General features: G+C 46.9%; 1 long non-coding RNA gene across 1 annotated transcript; it reads left to right on the top strand.

Annotated features, from left to right (window-relative positions):
• Positions 1–623: 623 nt before the first annotated feature.
• LOC132343607 (uncharacterized) lies at positions 624–5,871 on the top strand. The gene is made up of 3 exons (XR_009492524.1): positions 624–1,584; positions 1,795–1,989; positions 5,703–5,871. It is a non-coding gene; the product is annotated as an uncharacterized lncRNA (long non-coding RNA).
• Positions 5,872–6,558: the final 687 nt, after the last annotated feature.

Below are 6,558 nucleotides of genomic sequence, written 5' to 3'. Positions count from 1 at the left end.
AAGGCTGCGGTATAGATGAAGTGAATTCAGGGACTTCCCTGGTGGTACAGTGGTTAAGAATCTGCCTTGCAATGCAGGGGATGTGGGTTCGATCCCTGGTCAGGGGACTAAAATCCCACTTGTCCTGGGACAACTAAGGCCCACACGCCTCAACTAGAAAGAAGACCGTGTATCACAGCTAAGACCGGATGCAGCCAAAAATAAATTTTTTAAAAAGGAGTTGATGCAAATCCAGGACTTAGAACGTTCTATGTGATTCGGACAGAGTAAGTTCTATGTGATCTACCTTCTTCGTTTGCGTTCCCTACAAGTAGATCATGGGACAAGGTTTGGCTTCAAGTAGTTTACTTGGGAAGTGGCTCCAAGAAGCACTGGTAAGAAGCGAGGGAAGCACAGGGAAGAAGAGGAAACCAAGGCAGAGAGTATTCACAAGCAGGTGATTGCTGTGGGCGGCTGGGGCTCCACTCCACGCAGAATCCTGGGAACCTGGGTGGCTTAGAGTTGCCCTCCTGAGGGGCAAGGGATCTGGGATATATAATCCTCAAATCTCCCTAAACCCAGAGGTGCTAGCTCCCCCCCCACACGTGGTGCAGAAGCCTGCAGAGTGCACAGGGATGTGAGTGGAGGGTGGACAAGGCACGGTCAGCATCTGTGCCCGTGTACCTCCATCACACTTATGATGTGCAGGGGACATGGCAGCAGAGGGGGCCCTGCCCACCTGCGGGAAAGGGAGTCCAGACTGGAGGAGACAATTTCCGGGAGAGCTCTGAAGCATGAGGAGGAGTTTTCCAGGCAGAGGAGGAGGCAGGCCTCGTGTGGGGTGGGTGCACAATAAATGTTTAAATGATGCCAAATAAGTGGAGAGCGATTCAAATGCTTAAACTTGTGGGATTAACTAGATGCTGGAGGGCTGTGGGCAGCCAGAGAAGGAGGTGATGCAGTCAGGTCTGTGGGCATCAGGAAAGGCTGGATCAAGGCTTGAGGCTCTGGGCTGATTTCTGGTCACCAGATGAAAAGGAGAGAGAGTAGACCAGGTGGAATAACCTTGAGAGCTAAAGCAAAGAAGTGAGGATGATCAAGGGTAGAAAAGAGCATTAAAGAGAAGGATGGTAGTGGAAAGGAAGGGAGGGAAAGGGAAGAGAGAGGAAAGGGAGAGAAGGCAAGGAAAGGAAAAGGAAGGGAAAATAGCAGAGAGGAAGAAAGTGAAAGTGAAAGTCACTCTGTCTGACTCTTTGCAACCCCTTGGACTATACAGTCCATGGAATTCTCTAGGCCAGAATACTGGAGTGGGTAGCCTTTCCCTTCTCCAGGGGATCGTCCCAACCCAGGGATCAAATCCAGGTCTCCTGCCTTGCAGACAGATTCTTTACCAGCTGAGTCACAAGGGAAGCCCAGAGGGGAAGACGATGAGTCAAACTTGGGAGACAAGGAAAAGAAAAATAGAAACTTCAATCACAGGTGTCTAGGGAGAACCACAGAGGCTTGCATCACAAAGGTCAATTCAATAGAGAGCACACAGTTCTGAAGAGCTGAGTCCCACCCAGAGTGAAGGTATGAGCCATCCCAGAAGACTTCCCAGAGGAGGTGAGTCCCTAAACCAGTTAGAAGCTGCTGTCAGCCTAAGAACATGGGTTTCACGGGAAGAAAGCTGCAGGGGCCCTGAGAGTGAGAGTGAGCTGAGGGTAAGGCACTGCCAGGAAGTCAGGAGAAAGAGTGGTTCTAGTGGTTATTACTGGAGCTGCACAAATATTGTTGTTTTGACTGGTAGTGAGAATCGGGTTTATTTTTTCACAGGAACCACAAGTGTGATGCGCAGGTTCCTTTTAGAACATGACACCACGGAAAGAGCAACAATCTCTGGCCTCGACATTCCCGCTTTTCCTGGTGAGACACACATGTGCACAACGGGTCCTAAAAAATAACCCAAAGCACAGATGTTTAATCCACCAACACCAAAGGTCTGCTAGAAATATCTCACTTTCTACAATGGTAAGAACATCGCACTTTTTAAAATAAGTAAAGAAAAAAAGAAAAGAAAAAAACTCCTTGAATGTCTTTACTATTATTTGGAGGCTGAATAGCTCAGCAGCTACGAGCATGGACACAGCCGCCACGTCATTTGTGTTCAGAGATCAGCTTCACTGCTTATTGGCTGTGAGACCGCGGGCAACATGCTTAACCTTTCTGTGCTTTCATTTCGCCATCTAACACAGGGTTAATAATAGTGCCTTGCTCACGGAATCCAGTACTCTTGCCTGGAAAATCCCATGGACCGAGGAGCCTGGTAGGCTGCAGTCCATGGGGTCGCTAAGAGTCGGACACGACTGAGCGACTTCCCTTTCACTTTTCACTTTCACGCATTGGAGAAGGAAATGGCAACCCACTCCAGTGTTCTTGCCTGGAGAATCCTAGGGACTGGGGGGGGCCTGGTGGGCTTCCGTCTATGGGGTCGCACAGAGTCGGACACGACTGAAGCGACTTAGCAGCAGTAGCTTAGTAGCACGGAATTGTGAGGATTAAATGAGTTCATGCACATGAATAGATTAGAAAATGGCCTGGCTCAGAGTAAATGCTACAGATGTGATAGTCGTAAAAAGACCATCATCATCACCTTCTGCCCTGGAGGGAACCAGAAATGACCAAAGTCCCTGAAGCTTTCACCATAGATTCCCATTCCCCTCCTCCCTGCTGAAAACCAGCCGTACCTTGGACAGTAGTGCCCAAGGACTTAGAGAGAGGGAGAGACAGACAGAGAGACAGAGAGGACACTTGTGATCTCATTCATAGAGTATACGTCAGATACCTAAAGACGACCCCAAGGTGGTGTAAACTTCCCCTCTTCACCCCAAAACTTCATCCAGGGGCTGAGCCACAGCTACTTCCCTCTCCATCACCCCTTTTATGAGTCTCCTGGGGAGAAGACAAAGCCATCTCCCCACCCCAAGTTGACTCTGCCTGCACCAATTAAGTCAAGTTCCAGTCCTGGGGCTGGTAGGTGAACTGCAGCCTGGAGCTGGTCAGGGTTGAATCTTTCTTGGTGGTTGGGTTTGTCTGGAGAGGGAGGAGGTGAGGATCCCTGCACACCATTTTCAGGTTTGCCTTGGAGCAATCGGAAACCACTTGGAAAATTCTCAGCATTGAGTTTACATCCCTTTTGCCAAGAAGGCTAGACAGGTTGCTGGCCCCACCTCCTGAGTATGTGACTTCTAGGACAATTTGCTTTTCCAAGTTCTTAGGCTGAGGCTGCTGGTCCAGCAAGCACACTTTAAGAACCAAGCATAGGTTTAGGAGCTTGAGTCTAGACAGACATGTGTCTGAATCCTAGTTCCACTCCTAGGGCCTGTGTGACCTTGGCCAGGTTACAACTTCTTGGGCTGCGGTCTTCCCACTTCTAAAACTGGGACTCTAATGCCTAGTCTCAGGATGACTGTGAGGTTCCATAAGGACTTGGAGGCAAAGCCACCAGCACAACATCTGGCCCCACTAAGTAGACTGTGTGTTGACTATTATTATTCCTCCAGTGGGTGGGACGGGTGAGTTGCCTCCAGGATCTTCTCTTCCTCAAGGATGCACCTCCAGTCATTAACTAAGCACAGGGCTGCCCAGAATAAAAACCACATTTTCCAGGCTCCCTTGAAACAGAGTGGCTTTGTGATAAGTGTGTCTAATGGACATTAAAGGGATATTGATTTGCTACTGAAATAAGAGATGCAAAATAGTGGTGAATAATGGTAAATATATGGTAAAAATAGTGGTAAATAATGGAGGAATGTATTTATTTCTCATATAAATACCTGGTATGTGGTCTATGGGCTAGAGAATTGAGAATTAACTATACTGCTAGCCCCTGGAGAAGGAAATGGCAACCCACTCCCCCCACTCCAGTATTCTTGCCTGGAGAATCCCCTGGACAGAGGAGCCTGGCGGGCTACAGTCCATGGGGTTGCAAGAGTTGGACACGACTTAGCGACTAAAGAGAGAGGTGGTCTATGGCCCTTCCATCTTATTATTCTATCATTCTCAATAGAAGACCTTCATCTCATCATATAGGATGGCTCCTGCCATCACATCCACATCCCAGTCAGTGGAAAGGGGAGAAAAGGGAAAGGGAGATCAAACTTCTTCCCTTTAAGGTGACAGCTAGTCGGTGTATCATTTCTACTCACAGTCTATTGGCCAGAAATTAGTCACATGCGCACATCTACCTGCGTGGGAGGCTGGGAAATGTTGTCTTCAGGGAAGCAGCTGAAGGATCCATCAAGAATGCTATTACTATGTAAGGAGGGGAGAATGGCTTCTGTGTTTGCAACAGGATAGAGTCAGAAATTGTGTGTACAACTGTCCTTGAAAAAGGGGAGTATTCCCTTTCTCAGCCTTCTTTCTTTCTGTTTTGGAAGGTAGCACTTCCAACAGCCCTCTTAGACTGTGAGGTAAAAAAGCTGCATTAAGGTAGGAAATTCACTTTATAGGAAGGTGTTGACTAAAAAATATAATCACAACCTGAAAATATTTTATTTTGTTTTAAAATTTTATTTTATTTTAAAATAAAAATATTTTATTTTAATAAAAGAGTTATTTTATTTAGTGGGAATGTTTAAGACCCCAAGCCCAGGAGACAGCTTCTCAGTAGCTCTGAGAAAACCGCTCCAAGGGGGCAGGAGGGGGGAGTCAGACTATATATAAGTTTGCAACAAAGGGAGCAGGTAGTCTGAACACCAAAGATTATTGTGAGGTACGAGAAACCAGATATCAAGTTAAGGAGTTTAGCCTTCTATGTATGGGAAGATGCAAGTCTCTGGACCTGCTGAATTCATTAATTTCATATGCACCTCAGCTCGCCGGGGTCAGATCTTGTTTGCTTGTTCATCTTAAGGTGTGGTTCATGTGGCAGATGGCGGCTTCTTGCTGGACTGTAAATGCTCTGTTCCATTTTGGGAGCCCTCATTCCCATTTGGAGGCCAGAAATAGCTGATGGCTGTGACATTTCTTGTTTATTGACATTGTAGGAGATATTTCATTTCACAAGGTCATGTGTTCCTATCAATTGAAGTGCTGTCATACCAGCCTTGATCTGCTTCCCGCTAGATTTTTTTTACATGAGAGAAGTATCCACCTCATTCAGCACACTGTTACTTGGGATTTCTGCCACTGGCAAGCTGAACCTACTCTTAACTGATAGTGTTCTTCCTGGCTAACTGAATTATCTCCCTAGCTCTTGCAGTGTGTCATGCTCAGTTGCTCCATCATGTCTGACTCTTTGTGACCCTACGGATTGTAGCCCGCCAGGCTCCTCTGTTCATGAAATTCTCCAGGCAAAAATACCGGAATGGGTTGCCATTTTCTCCTCCAGGGGATCTGCCAGACCCAAGGATCAAAGCTGTGTCTCGTGGATCTCCGGCATTGGCAGGTAGATTCTTTATCATTGGGCCGCCTGGGAAACCCCCTAGCTCAGAGTCCCCTGGCTATCAGTGATCACATGGTTGGTGAAATGGGAGGGAAGGGGGAACTCTGAGAAGTTCTAATGTTTTACAGAGCTTTTAGCTGTGTTCCCCTGGCCCTGTGTTGCTTGCTGTATGACCTAGAAAATACTCCAAACTCTTCATTTCGTCCCTGTCATGTGACTTCACAGAGACTTCTATGGACTATGAACAGCATAATGGAGTTACTTATGTCACAGGCTTTGTTTTTTTCTTTTTCTTTAGTTGCCCAACCAGGGACTGAACCCACAGCCTTGGCAATGAAAGCCTAACCCCAGACTGCCAGAAAATTGCTTTACAGAATCTAAAATGAAGCCAGGGCACCATTGAGAAAGTAGAACTTACACCTGTTCACTCTTGAATGCAAAATAAACTTTCAACCCAATGATCCTGAGACCGCCTGGAACTTGTCCTCTTTACTGCCTAGAGAACGCAGTTCAGCAACGAATCTGCTCCCCACAAGTGACCAGATGCCTGTAGGCACCAACCCTTAGTTCTGCAAAGATAACATATATAACTTCTCTGGAATGCCTTTGTGTATGACCTTTATAAACCCCTGCCATATCTATTTTCCTCAGAGCACATTTTAGTTGCTACTTGAATCAATGCCTCCCACATTGCTAAGAGCCAAAATCAACTCTTTTTCTTCTTTGCCACTTTCTGCATCCCTTTGTCCATAACTTATGACTATACACGTTTGGTCATCTGACTTTCTTTGGCCAATGGAATGTTAGTGAATGAGATACCAGTTCACTTCAGTTCAGTCACTCAGTCGTGTCCGACTCTTTCTGACCCCATGAATCACAGCACGCCAGGCCTCCTTGTCCATCACCAACTGCCGGAGTCTACCCAAACCCATGTCCGTTGAGTCGGTGATGCCATCCAACCATCTCATCCTCTGTCATCCCCTTCTCCTCCTGCCCTCAATCTTTCCCAGCATCAGGGTCTTTTCAAATGAGTCAGCTCTTTGCATCAGGTGGCCAAAGAATTGGAGTTTCAGCTTCAATATCAGTCCTTCCAATGAACACCCAGGATTGATCTGCTTTAGGATGGACTGGTTGGATCTCCTTGCAGTCCAAGG

This window comes from Bos taurus, chromosome 23 (genome assembly GCF_002263795.3).
Source record: "Bos taurus isolate L1 Dominette 01449 registration number 42190680 breed Hereford chromosome 23, ARS-UCD2.0, whole genome shotgun sequence".
In the NCBI taxonomy this organism is placed as follows: Eukaryota; Metazoa; Chordata; class Mammalia; order Artiodactyla; family Bovidae; genus Bos; species Bos taurus.
This window is presented reverse-complemented; position numbering and strand designations above follow the sequence as displayed.